The sequence below is a fragment of the Arachis stenosperma genome, chromosome 6, assembly GCF_014773155.1.
Source record: "Arachis stenosperma cultivar V10309 chromosome 6, arast.V10309.gnm1.PFL2, whole genome shotgun sequence".
In the NCBI taxonomy this organism is placed as follows: domain Eukaryota; kingdom Viridiplantae; phylum Streptophyta; class Magnoliopsida; order Fabales; family Fabaceae; genus Arachis; species Arachis stenosperma.
The window spans coordinates 125781273-125796453 of record NC_080382.1 but is presented as its reverse complement, the minus strand read 5'-3'; the positions used below and the strand labels follow the sequence as shown (position 1 = coordinate 125796453).

At 38.5% G+C, this 15181-nt stretch overlaps 1 non-coding gene across 1 annotated transcript; it reads right to left on the bottom strand.

The window, feature by feature from the left end:
* Positions 1-1070: 1070 nt before the first annotated feature.
* On the bottom strand, positions 1071-1178 carry LOC130937499 (small nucleolar RNA R71). The gene has a single exon (XR_009068718.1). It is a non-coding gene; the product is annotated as a small nucleolar RNA R71 (small nucleolar RNA).
* Between the last annotated feature and the right edge of the window lie 14003 nt (positions 1179-15181).

Genomic DNA, 15181 nt, shown 5'->3' with positions numbered 1-15181 from the left:
TTTAAATTCTCTTGTTTTGTGTCTTTTGTTGTTTCTCATGTGTATTCTCAAATTGTTAGTATCTCTAGTATGAAAACTTCTACGTTTGGTGTCTTGCATGTCTTTCTTTTCTTAAAAATTTTCAAAAATGTGTTCTTGATGTTCATCATGACCTTCATAGTGTTCTTGATGTTCATCTTGACATTCAAAGTGTCCTTGCATGCATTCCTTGTTTTGATCTTAGTTTTTCATGTCTAGATTCATTCTGTTGTTTTTCTCTCTCATCATTAAAAATTCAAAAAAAATTCAAAAGTATGTCTTTTCAAGTCAATAATACAGAGAATTAAAGATTCAGAACATACAGTAGAGGAATTACAGAGAAAAAGCTGGGCATTTAAAATGCCCAGTAAAGAAGGATTTCTGGCATTTAAACGCCAGCCAGGCCAGGGTACCTGGCTGGGCGTTTAACGCCCAAGGAGGTAGCCAAGTGGGCATTAAACGCCAGAATGAATACCATTCTGGGCGTTTAACGCCAGGATAGTACCAAGGAGGAACAAAGATAAATGCATTCTTGTTGAAGCTGATCCTGAACCTGAAAGGACCTTGAAGAGGAAGCTAAGATCAGAGTAGCTAAAGCACAACACTCTGAAGAGGACCTGACATAAAATTTTGAAAAGGAAGCAAACAAAACAGCCATGGCCGAACCCAACAACAACAATGCAAGGAAGGTGCTTGGTGACTTTACTGTACGTACTCCTGACTTCTATGAGAGAAGCATCTCAATTCCTGCCATTGGAGCAAACAACTTTGAGCTTAAGCCTCAATTATTTTCTCTGATGCAACAGAATTGCAAGTTTTATGGACTTCCATTGGAAGATCCTCATCAGTTCTTGGCTAATTTTTTGCAAATCTGTGACACTGTTAAGACCAATGGAGTTGATCCTGAGGTCTACAGACTTATGCTTTTCCCTTTTGCTGTAAGAGATAGAGCTAGTATATGGTTGAACTCACAACCTAGAGACAGCCTGAACTCTTGGAAAAAGCTGGTCACTGCCTTCTTAGCTAAATTTTTTCCACCTCAAAAGATGAGTAAGCTTAGAGTGGAAGTTCAAACCTTCAAACAGAAGGAAGGTGAATCCCTCTATGAAGCTTGGGAAAGATACAAGCAATTGATCAGAAGGTGTCCTTCTGACATGCTTTCAGAATGGAGCATCATAGGTATCTTCTATGATGGTCTGTCTGAGTTATCCAAGATGTTATTGGACCATTCTGCAGGCGGATCTATTCATCTGAAGAAAACGCCTGTAGAAGCTCAAGAACTCATTGAAATGGTTGTAAATAACCAATTTATATACACTTTTGAGAGAAATCCTGTGAACAATAGGATAACTCAGAAGAAAGGAGTTCTTGAGATTGATACTCTGAATGCCATATTGGCTCAGAACAAATTATTGACTCAGTAAGTCAATATGATTTCTTAGAATCTGACTGGATTGCAAGCTGCATCCAGCAGTAATAAAGAAGCATCTTCTGAAGAAGAAGCTTATGATCCTGAGAACCTGCAATGGAAGAGGTGAATTACATGGAAGAACCCTATGAAAACACCTATAATCCGTCATGGAGAAATCATCCAAATCTCTCATGGAAGGACCAACAGAAGCCTCAACAAGGCTTCAACAATAATAATGGTGGAAGAAATAGGCTTAGCAATAGCAAGCCTTTTCCATCATCTTCTTAGCAACAGACAGAGAACTTTGAGCAGAGTCGTTCTGACTTAGCAACCATACTCTCTGATCTATCTAAGACCACACTAAGTTTCATGAATGAAACAAGATCCTCCATTAGAAATTTGGAGGCAGAAGTGGGTCAGCTGAGTAAAAAGGTTACTGAAACTCCTCCTAGCACTCTCCCAAGTAATATAGAAGAAAATCTCAAGAGAGAGTGCAAGGCCATAACCATGACCAACATGGCGGAACCTGGAGAGAGTGAGGAGGACGTGATTCCCAGTGAGAAAAACCTCATGTGATGTCCTCTGAATGAAAAGAAGTTCCCCTTTGAGGAACCAATGGAATCTGAGGCTCATACAGAGACTATAGAGATTCCATTGAACCTACTTCTGCCATTCATGAGCTCTGATGAGTATTCTTCCTCTGAAAATGATGAAGATATTACTGAAGAGTAAGTTGCTAAGTACCTTGGAACAATCATGAAGATGAATGCCAAGTTATTTGGTAATGAGACTTGGGAGGATGAACCCCCCCTTGCTCACCAATGAACTGAATGACTTGATTACGCAGACATTACCTCAGAAGAAACCGGATTCCAGAAAATTCTTAATACCATGTACCATAGGAACCATGACCTTTGAGAAGGCTCTGTGTGACCTGGGGTCAGGCATAAACCTCATGCCACTCTCTGTAATGGAGAAACTGGAAATATTTGAGGTACAAGCTGCAAGAATCTCACTAGAGATGGCAGACAAATATATGAAACAGGCTTATGGACTTGTAGAGGATGTTTTAGTGAAGGTTGAGGGCTTTTACATCCATGCTAACTTCATAATCCTGGACACTGGGAAGAATAAGGATGAATCCATCATCCTTGGCAGGTCCTTCCTAGCCACAGTAAAAGCTGTGATCGATGTTGATAGAGAAGAGTTGGTCCTTCAAGTGAATGAGGACTACCTTGTGTTTAAGTCTCAAGGATCTCCTTCTGTACACATGGAGAAAAAGTATGAAAAGATTCTCTTAATACAGAGTCAAACAGAGCCCCCACATTCAAACTCTAAGTTTGGTGTTGAGAGGCCATCATCATGCTCTGAGTATCTGTGAGGCTCCATGAGAGCTCACTGTCAAGCTATTGAAATTAAAGAAGCGTTTGTTGGGAGGCAACCCAATTTTTACTTATCTATGTTGAATTTCTATTTTCCATTGTTATTTTATGTTTTCTTTAGGATGATGATCATGTGGAGTCACAAAAACAAAAGCAAAAATAAAAAATAGCATTGAAAACAGCACACTCTGAAGGATGAGAATGGGCGTTAAACGCCCAGTCTGGCACCATTCTGGGCGTTTAACACTAGAAAAGGGCACCAGACTGGCGTTTAACGCTAGAAAAAGGCACCAAGCTAGCATTAAACGCTAGAAAGGGAAGAAAAGCTGGCGTTAAACGCTAGAAATGGGCAGCAACCTGGCGTTTAACACCAGGATTGGCACTCAAAGGGGCGTTCACACGCCAAAACGGTGCAGGGATGAGAAATCCTTGACACTTCAGGATCTGTGGACCCCATAGGATCCCCACCTACCTTAACTCACTTTCTCTCTTCTTCACACCTTTGCATAACACCCTTCCCCAAATACCCCTCACTAATCACCTCCATTTCTCTTCCCCATCACCTCTTCACCAATCACCTCCACCCACTCTTCCCCAACAACCCCACCCACCTCACCATTCAAATTCAAATCCTTTCCCTCCCAAACCCAACCCCTAATACACGAACCCTACCCTCTATTTCCACTCCTATATAAACCCCTCATCCATCCTTCAAATTCACACATCACAAACACTTCTTCTCCCCCTTGGCTGAACCACTCACAACTCTCCATCTCCTCCATTTCTTCTTCTTTTTCGTCCTTCTTTCTTCTTTTGCTCGAGGACGAGCAAACCTTTTAAGTTTGGTGTGGAAAAAGCATTGCTTTTTATGTTTTCATAACCATTTATGGCACCTAAGGACGGAGAAACCTCTAGAAAGAGGAAAGGAAAGGAAAAAGCTTCCACCTCCGAGTCATAAGAGATGGAGAGATTCATCTCAAAGGTCCATCAAGACCACTTCTATGAAGTTGTGGCCAAGAAGAATGTGATCCCTGATGTTCTTTTCATGCTCAAAAGGAATGAGTATCCAGAGATCCGACATGAGATTCGAAAAAGAGGTTGGAAACTTCTCACCAACCCCATTCAACAAGTCGGAATCTTAATGATTCAAGAGTTTTATGCTAATGCATGGATCACCAAAAACCATGATCAAAGTGTGAACCTGAACCCAAAGAATTGACGTACAATGGTTCGGGGGAAATACTTAGATTTCAGTCCAGAAAATGTAAGGTTGGCATTCAACTTGCCAATGATGCAAGGAGATGCACGCCCCTACACTAGAAGGGTCAACTTTGATCAAAGGTTGGCCCAAGTTCTCATGGACATATGTGTGGAAGGAGCTCAGTGGAAAAGAGACTCCAAAGACAAGCCGGTTCAATTAAGAAGGCATGACCTTAAACCCGTGGTTAGAGGATCGTTGGAATTCATCCAATGCTCCATCATTCCTACTAGCAACCGATCCGAAGTGACTGCAGATCGGGCTATCATGATCCATAGCATCATAATTGGAGAGGAAGTAAAAGTTCATGAGGTCATATCTCTAGAATTCTACAAAGTGGCTGACAAAACCTCCACCTTGGCAAGGTTAGCCTTTCCTCATCTCATCTGTCACCTATGCAATTTAGCTGGAGTTGTCATAGGAGAAGACATCCTCATTGAAGAGGACAAGCCCATCACTAAAAAGAGGATGGAGCAAATAAGAGAGCCCACTCATGGACCTCAACAAGAGCATGAGGAAGTCCCTCATCAAGAAATTCCTGAGATGCCTCGAGGGATGCATTTTCCTCCACACAACTATTGGGAGCAACTCAACACCTCTTTGGGATATTTAAGTTCCAATATGGAGCAATTAAGGATGGAGCACCAAGAGCACTCCATTATTCTCCATGAAATTAGAGAGGATCAAATAGTCGTGAGGGAAGAGCAACAAAGGCAAGGAAGAGACATAGAGGAGCTCAAGTGTTCCATTGGATCTTCAAGAGGAAGAACTAGCCGCCATCACTAAGGTGGACCCATTATTTGAGTTCCTTGTTCTTATCTTTCTGTTGTTCAATTTTTATGCTTTATGTGTTATCTATGTTTGTGTCTTCATTACATGATCATTAGTATCTAGTATCTATGTCTTAAGGCTATGAATGTCCTATTAACCCTTCACCTTTCTTAAATGAAAAATGTGCCTAATTACAAAAGAACAAGAAGTACTTGAATTTCGAAATTTATCTTGAAATTAGTTTGATTATTTTGATGTGGTGGCAATACTTTTTGTTTTCTGAATGAATGCTTGAACAGTGCATAATTTTGATAGTGAAGTTTATGAATATTAAAATTGTTGGCTCTTGAAAGAATGATGAAAAAAGAGAAATGTTACTGATAATTTGAAAAATCATAAAAGTGATTCTTGAAGCAAGAAAAAGTAGTGAATAAAAAAATGGCGAAAAAGAAAAAAGAAAGAAAAAGAAAAAGCAAGCAGAAAAAGCCAATAGCCCTTTAAACCAAAAGGCAAGGGTAAAGGGATCCAAGGCTTTGAGCATTAATGGATAGGAGGGCCCAAAGGAATAAAATCTTGGCCTAAGCGGCTAAATCAAACTGTCCCTAACCATGTGCTTGTGTCATGAAGGTCCAAGTGAAAAGCTTGAGACTGAGTGGTTAAAGTCGTGATCCAAAGCAGAAAGAATGTGCTTAAGAACTCTGGACACCTCTAACTGGGGACTTTAGCAAAGCTGAGGCACAATCTGAAAAGGTTCTCCCAGTTATGTGTCTGTGGCATTTATGTATCCGGTGGTAATACTGGAAAACAAAGTGCTTAGGGTCACGGCCAAGACTCATAAAGTAGTTGTGTTCAAGAATCAACATACTGAACTAGGAGAATCAATAACACTATCTTAATTCTGAATTCCTAGAGATGCCAACCATTCTGAACTTCAAAGGATAAAGTGAGATGCCAAAACTGCTCAGAAGCAAAAAGCTACTAGTCCTGCTCATCTAATTAGAGCTAAACTTCAATGATATTTTGGAATTCATTGTATATTCTCTACTTTTTATTCTATTTTGTTTTCAGTTGCTTGGGGACAAGCAACAATTTATGTTTGGTGTTGTGATGAGCAGATAATTTATACGCTTTTTGGCATTATTTTTAGGTAGTTTTTAGTATGATTTAGTTAGTTTTTTGTATATTTTTATTAGTTTTTATGCAAAAATCACATTTCTGGACTGTACTATGATTTAGTGTATTTTTCTGTGATTTCAGGTATTTTCTGGCTGAAATTGAGGGACCTGAGCAAAAATCTGATTCAGAGGCTGAGAAAGGACTAAAGATGCTGTTGGATTTTGACCTCCCTGCACTCGAAATAGATTTTCTGGAGATACAGATACCCCAATTAGCGTGCTCTTAATTGCGTTGGAAAGTAGACATCTTGAGCTTTTCATCTATGTATAATAGTCCATATTTTGTCCGAGATTTGATGGCCCAAATTTGCGTCAAAACGCCAGTCAGAGACCCTTTTCTGGCGTTAAACGCCAGAATTGGCATAAAAGCTGGAGTTAAACGCCCAAACTGGCACCAGAGCTGGTGTTTAACTCCAAGAAAAGCCTATGCACGTGAAAGCTTCAATTCTCAGCCTAAGCACACACCAAGTGGGCCCCGGAAGTGGATTTTTGCATCATTTACTTATTTTTGTAAACCCTAGGTCACTAGTTCATTATAAATAGGACCTTTTACTATTGTATTTGGATATAGAGGGAGATCTTTAGATCATTTTGGAGACTATCTTTGTATCACTGTTGATCTCTTGATCATGTTTAGGGGGCTGGCCATTCGGCCATGCCTGGACCTTCATCACTTATGTATTTTCAACGGTGGAGTTTCTACACCTCATAGATTAAGGTGTAGAGCTCTGTTGTTCCTCATAAATTAATGTAATTACTACTGTTTTCTATTCAATTCAAGCTTATTGTTGTTCTAAGATATTCATTCGCACTTCAACATGATGAATGTGATGATCAAGTGACACTCATCACCATTCTCACTTATGAACGCGTGTCTGACAACCACTTCCGTTCTACCTGAAAATAAGCTTGAATGTATATCTCTTGGCCTCCTGGTCCACGATGCATGGTTTTCTCTCCTGGCAACAGAGCCTTCCATTCTGTGAGATCAGAGTCTTCATGGTATAAGCTAGAATCAATTGGCAGCATTCTTAAGATTCGAAAAGTCTAAACCTTGTCTGTGGTATTTCGAGTAGGATCTGAGATGGGATGACAGTGATGAGCTTCAAACTCGCGAGTGCTAGGCGCAGTGACAGTGCACAAAAGGATCATTGGATTTTATTCCAATACAAGTGAGAACCGACAGATGATTAGCCCTACGTACCCCGTAGCCGGACCATTTTCACTGAGAGTGCGGATGGTAGCCATTGACAACGGTGATCCCCCAACATACAGCTTTCCATGGAAAGGAGTACGCATGACTGGATGAAAGCAGTAGAAAAGCAGCGATTCAAAAGGAACAAAACATCTCCATACGCTTATCTGAAATTCCTACCAATGAATTACATAAGTATCTCTATCCTATTTTATGTTTTATTTATCTTTTGATTATCAAAACCCCATAACCATCTAAATCTGCCTGACTAAGATTTACAAGATGACCATAGCTTGCTTCAAGCCGATAATCTCCGTAGGATCGACCCTTACTCACGTAAGGTATTACTTGGACGACCCAGTGCACTTGCTGGTCAGCTACGTAGAGCTGTGAAGAAAGTACGTGAGATCATGATTTCGTGTACCACTGGCCTAAGGTCATGCGTACCGAGCTAGTAAGGCTGACCTTGAGTATCCCTCCTCCACTGAGCTCCAGGTATGCAGATGTCAGCAAGGACTTCATCCAATTGACTGGTCTGTGTTGACTCTGCGAGTGTATAAATGAGGGTTCTCTCGTGGCTCTGGAAACTTTAGTGTGACTCTCACACTCTCTAGGCTGAAATATATGATGTTTCCTTTGACCATGGTGCGCCAATTCTTCGACTCCAGGTTCACGCTTCTATCGTGCTTGCTGATGAGCAGATATTTTATACGCCTTTTGGCATCATTTTCATATAGTTTTTAGTGTGTTTTGTTTAGTTTTTATAGATTTTAGTGTTAAATTTATATTTTTAGATTCTACTATGAGTTTGTGTTTTTGTAAAATTTCAGGTAATTTCTAGCTGAAATTGAGGAGCTGGAGCAAAAGTCTGATTTAGAGAAAGAGAAAGTACTACAGATGCTGTCCAAATCTGATCTTCTTGCACTCGAAAGAGTTTTTCTGGAGCTACAGAAGTCCAAATGGAGCGTTATTAATGGCTATGGAAATCTGACTTTCAGAGCTTTCTAGCAATATATAATAGTCTATATTTTGTATCAGATTAGAAGGCCCAAAACTGGCGTCCAATGCCAGCTTCCTGCCCCCTTCTTGGCGTCTAGCGCCCAAAGAGCAGAGCCCAGCATCCAAACACCTAGAGAGAATCTCTTAGCCAGTGTTCAACGCCCTAGGAGCCTCATAGCACGTGGATCTCATCAAAGCTGAGGCCAAACACTCACCAAGTGGGCTCCAGAAGTAGATTTTAGCACTAGATAGACTGCTTTACCCTTACTAGTCATCTATTTAGAAAAAAGTTACAACAAATAAATACATAATTCTATTTTCTATTATGTTGTATAATGTTAATTTATAATATAATAAACCGTAATATTTTTTCATACATAAGAATACAAAATTTAATAGTACTCTTTTTTTAGAGCGCGTCTGTATATACAGAATAATAATAATAATAATCATAAAAAATATTATATATCACAGTAAGAGAATATAATAAAATATAATATAATAATTTTTAAAAGACTAATGAAACTAAAGATAATTTAAGAAATTGAATATAAAATAGAAAAAAACAAATTGCAGAAGGAGTTGTACTTCATGAAATCAGTTAAGAGTTGTACCTCTCGTGCTAAAATTTGTTTATTCTTAATCTACTCTATTAATGTTTCCAAACATGAAATAAATCGAAGAAGGGCTCCTATGGGTAGGGAACATTGATTAACACCAAGTACTACCACGAGGGTAGGGGGCAGTGGGGGTGGTTTTGTCAAAAATTCTATTGATGTGTGGTTCCATTTTTTTTTTGGAAAGGGAGATCGACAGTAAAAATTGGAATGGAGTGATAGTAATGGCCATGATAGGGTGCAGTGAACCCAGCAAAATGATCATCTTCTTCAATGCTCAGGAGAGCAAGGAAAGCAAACATTCATGAAGATACTTTACTTGGCACAAAGGCAGCAACGAGACATGACCGGAAGAAACTTTCACAGTAGTGTACGATGAGTCCACGAAGAACATCATCTTCTTCAACATTCATGGAGGTCTCATATGTTGCTAATGGAGGAAGAGGGTCTACGTTGGGGTGAGCGGGAACCAGGTTAGGGGTGTGGACAATGGGTCTGTTGGGAATGGGTAGAATTCTTTAGGTCAGGTTTGTTTTTGTGGATGTTGAACCAAGTCCAAAAAAGAAAAGGAAAAAAAAGAAAAAAATAAGTTATAGATTAAACTAATAAATTTTATTGCTTCATCTACCTCTACTATTTTATCTTCTCAAAAAAATAAAAAGGTTTAATTTCCTTTAGGGTAAAGTACGATTTTGATTCCTAACGTAGGGGCTGAAAATTTTTTTCATCCCTGACCTTTTTTTCGCTACAAAATAGTCACAAAGGTTTTAGTTTGTTTTAAAATCGTTATTTTTACCAAATTTTAAATTTTTATTCCAAAAGTACCCCTAACTTAAAAAAACCTAAAAACACAAAATGTTGAATAAGGGGGAAGGGATTCAATTCACGCTGGTTCAGTTCAGGGAAGGGAAGAAGGGACAGAAGAGGGGAAGGGAAGGGCAAGGGACACCGCCGTTGCTCCTCTCTCCTTCGCGCTAACCCCAGAGCCACCGCGACCCTCTCCCCTCCTTCTCTACTTCCCTGTCTCAGACCTCCTCTAACCAGAGCTCACCCCTGGCAAGGAGCTGTCACAACACTCCTGTTCTCCACCAGCGGTGAGGCATCTACGACTTTTGGTGACAAGGAATGTGAAGAAGGCAGCTGGTCCGAGACTGATGCGATGCTACCGGCAATGGAGGAGGAAGAGGCAGACGATGGCAGCGGCGGCTATTGTGGAGTCTCGGCAGTGAACTTGGGCTGGGCACGGCGGACAACTTGAGCCCACAGAGAACCTGTTCCACGCTTTTGATTCCATTGAAGAAGAAGACGATGTTGTTTGACTTCTATTTCTTCTGATTTTGTTTCTGATTTCATTGAAGAAGAAGAAGAAGAAGAAGAATAATGTTTTCTATTTTCTATTTTCATAATTTAGGTTATTATTTTGCTTTCAATTTCTATTTTTGGTTTGATTCTGGATTAGCTTAGTTGAATGTTGATTTTCTGTTAGTGGATTTTAGGAAATGGTTATTGTTGTTGGTTTGATTCTTTTTTTGGTTTGATTCTAGATTACTTCTGCTTCTGATTCTGCTTCTAGTTTTACTTTTGTTGTTGCTCTAATTTCATTATCATTGTTGTTGTTGGTATTATTCTTCTAGTTGCTGTTGTTTAATTGTTGTTGTTGTTTTACTGTTTCTGCTTTTTGCTTCTGCTTGCTTTTGTTTCTGCATTTTGGGGAAGAAGGAGGAAGGGCATTTTTGTCCAAAGGATGATTTTTAAAAAAATTGAAACCTTTGAGACCATTTTGTAGCGAAAAAAGGCCGGGGACGAAAAAAATTTTTAGCCCTTACCTTAGGGACCAAAACCGTACTTAACTCTTTCCTTTATTTTGTTTATAATTTTAATTGTTCTTTTGGTTTTTTCAATTTCTAGAATAAAATAATGAAAAGAGGAATATTAGAGAACTATAAAAATTTATTATTTTTGGCCATCAATTAGCCATCAATATTTAAAAATATGGGATAAAATATGTTGTTCAATTACTAGACTAAGGAAACTAGACTAAACGAATTGAATTTATGGTTAACTAATAGCTAAAAATAATAAATTTTGATGACCCCTTAGTATTTTTCTAACAAAAATAATAGCATGGTTTAATAAAATAACCTGAATAATTGTAGAACAATTTCATAACAACATGTGGTATGTTTAATAAAAAATTGTTTACGCATATTTTATATTTATCTTTTTCATCATTTAAAATATATAATACAAATATCTTGCTAATATTTTCCAATTAATAGTAAATAGTAATTACGTACGCAACCATTAAAACCACTCTCATCACTTAATGGAATTTCCATTTTTGGAATACATTCTCCCTAATTAAATAATAAACTTTTCTGAAAAAAGATAACTTTAATAATTTGACAAAATATTTTGTTAAGAAGAATTAATTTTTTTCGAATACTAAGAAGAATTAGATAACACCTTATATTAGATCAATTTTTTTTTAAAAAAAGAGTAGCAATTGTTTGATGTTTGTCTTTGTCCAATTACATATAAAGCCCATACACATGGAGGACTTTTTTGGGAATGTAACTACGGATGTACATGCGGTGAACTTCCGAAACTTACCGCACTCACCCACCTAATCAAATCATTCATGATTATTATTAGTCAAAGCAATTTCAACATTGTTGCCTGGTGGACGAAATTGTGATTCATTCTCTTTGTATTTGCATGAGATTTATTTAATGGCTCTTTGCTATGTGTGGACACAACTCCGTTCAACTAACCAGCAAGTGTACTGGGTCGTCCAAGTAATAAACCTTACGTGAGTAAGGGTCGATCCCACAGAGATTGTTGATATGAAGCAAGCTATGGTCACCTTATAAATCTCAGTTAGGCAGATTAAATGGTTTATGATGAGTTCGAAAATAAATAATAAACATAAAATAAAATAGGATAAAAATACTTATGTAAATCAATAGTGGGAATTTCAGATAGGCGTATGGAGATGCTGCGCCCCTCTTGAATCTCTACTTTCTTATTACATTCATCCAATTCTTTTTATTCCTTTTTATTTCAGATTCCAACAGCATCAACAGTCCTTTGTCAGCCCCCTATCAGAGTTTTGCTCAAGTCCCTCAATTTCAGCCAGAAATTACCTGAAATTACAGAAAAACACACAAGCTCATAGTAAAGTCCAAAAATGTGAATTTTGCATAAAAACTAATGAAAACATCCCTAAAAGTAGCTTGAATTTACTAAAAACTACCTAAAAATAATGCCAAAAAGCGTATAAATTATCCGCTCATCATTGCCGCTTGTCCTCCTTACACATGCCAGTTAAAACTTGGTCACTCTTGGCCACTATATTCTTGGCCACCACAGAACACACCATTTTGAATTGTGGAAGCTTCTATGGTAGAAAAAGTATTTTAAGGTTCTTAAAGGACAAAGATCACTTATGAAATTTAGAAAAGTTTGGGATCATTTTGAGATATAGCAATTGTACATTAACCTTTCCTTTTTTATTGGCGTGGTGAGTAGATTGCAACATTAAGCCAAATTAGTTTTAACGTCAAAAAATTGATCGACATTAATGAAGTTTGGTGGTCTGCTTCTATGTGGGGAGAGAGAGAGAGAGAGAGAGAGAGAGAGAGAGAGAGAGAGAGTAGAACTATTTGTTCATGTTTAGGGCATCTCGCAAGGCGGAAGGAGCGTCAATGACATACATTTTGCACCAACATTGCGATGATTTCACCAAGTTTAATTGTGCAACCCAGCAAGTGACACAATGGCGAACTCGTCAACGAGGTATGTTTTGCACAATGTTGTTTTCGATTGGTGTTTAGGGTATTCAGATGAGATCCGTTGTTGAAGGTGATGTGTGGTTCATTGCTATATGGTCGTTGTTATTTCGTGTTGTACTTGATGCAATTTATTTTGAAGTCCACAATTACTTTTGATTTACATCATGTTCGGCCGATTGTAGCCTTGTTGATTTGCACATGTTTGGTCAGGTTATTAAGATTTAGGGCGGTTGGTAGATGGTTGTGTATGGAATGTAGTTGTAGTAGAGTGAATTAATGGTTTCAATTTGGAGGATCTGTTTGGTACACATGTGATGTTGTTGTTGTTCTTAGCTACTTATTTTATTACTGTCTTGCTAGTTTCAAATATGGTGGTTGTAGCAGGTTCATGGAGGCATGGATGGCAGCTAAGTTGTGTCTTCTAACATTCGGAAAGCACATCGAGTTCAAGTGATATTATGGTATTTCTATTTTTTCTTTTTTAATACACTAGGGGTTTCAGTATTTGCGTAGTTTCTAGTTACATTACAAGTGACTTGGGTGTGGCTTCTTATAACGTGATTCCATGGGTAATGAGCAGTAAGACCATTGGTATTGACGATGAAGATATGAATGATGCTGAAGATGCCTACGAGCAAGAAGAGTCAGTCATGATTGTGGCTTGATGCAATTTATTTTACTTGAGTGACACCTTATGAGATATGAAGATTCGAGTTTGTAGACTTGCAGACCACTACTGACTTCTACAATGAGTATGGGGTTAGAGGGAGAAATTTTGTAGCAAATTTTTTTGTGCTCGAGACAAGGTGAGCGAGAGGGCAAACACATACATCAAATTGATAGGAAAATAGATCCTAGACCGATTACACGATGTGGCTGTGGTGCTCGCATAAAGGTTCACGTTGACCAAAGGACTGGGCGATGGTTTGTAGAATTCTTTTTTGACGAACACAACCATGAGAAGGTAGATGCAAGGTTCAGTGGGCTACTACGTTCTCATAGAGCATTAAGAAAGGAGACCTTCATTAGATTAACTTGATGAAGAAAGTCAGGATACAAGTGCCAACTATATTTTGTGCTTTTGCGAACCCATTTGGGGGTTTGAAATGGTTGGCTTTGAAATGAAAGACATATATAATGCAATAGAGAAGCAAAGAAGAGTGGGTGCGAGTGACGTAGAGTCTGCCCTCAAGTATTTGTTTAGCTTGAAGAATAATGACTCCAGCTTGTTTTGGAAGTATTATTTAGATGATTAGAAGCAGCTACACAACATATTTTGGTGTGACAGAAATAGCCGTTATGATTACAGTATTTATGTGGATGTGTTGGAGGTTTAATGCAACCTATGGAAGGAATCAATACAAGTGTCCACTAGTAATATTCTCAGGAGTGGATCATTATTTGAGGACATTGGTATTTGGCTGCATAATTCTCGGCAACAAAGGTGAGAAGAGTTACATCTGGTTGTTGCGGGCATTTCTTGAGGCAATGAAAGGAAAGGAACCGAAACCGTCATGATAGACAAAAATCTAGCAATGAAGAATGCAATCAGTGTTATTTTTCCAAGTGCTCATCATAGGCTTTGCAATTGACACTTGCTCTGAAATGTGACTTCCCGTGTTGGACGACCTCGGTTTCTTAGCAAGTTTTGATTGTATCTAATTGGAGATCTTGAGGTTGATTAATTTGAAAAGATATGGAGTGAGATGGTTGAAGAGTTTTGGTTGGAGCATAACCCTTGGGTCAAGGATTTGTACGAACGAAAGCACATAAGGTCTAATGCGTATATCAGGGGCAACTTCTTTGCGGGGCTAAAGACCACTACAAGAAAAATGCTGAGAACCGTTGGGGTTACCGTTGGATTTAGCAGCGATAATTACCATCTGATTTAGTGACAGGTTTGATGAGAAATTCTTCATATCAAATAATTACTAGCAGATAGCAGCCTCCGATGGTAAAACTGCTGGTAACTTTTGGTGGGAAACCACATCAAATGGGTGCCAACTGTAGTGTCGGAAGAATCGGACGGTAGACGTGTTTAATGAAAATCCTGCGTTTTAGTGATCTGACGATAGACACGATTTAATGAGCCTTTTTCATCTCTAATACTCACACACACAAAAAGGGGCGCTAGTTATGAGAGAAGAGAAGAAGAAGAAGAAGAATACTATTCACTCTCTACTTCTTTGAGCCATAACTTGAGCTACAGTGCTCCGATTGACAAGCAGTTTACGGCCACGCGAAGCTCTTGTCAAATCCGTCGTTTTTAGTCAAACAAAGTGGTAAGAAACTCACTTTTCTGTTCTCATTTTCTCTACCCTATGTCATTTTTAAAAATAGCTTTTGGGTTGTTGAGTTTCTTTGTGTTCTTGTTGTTTAGGTGTAATCTAGCTTGGGTGAGTAGTGGGTTTTATCCCAAAACTCGTGGGACAAGGTAAGATATCACTAAACCCTTGTGTTTAGTTGTATGTCAGCTTTGATTCTTGTTATTTTTCATGATATAGAGTGTTCTTGGGGTTGTTTGGTATTGAGTGAAGGCTTGAAAGCTTGTGGTGAAGTAG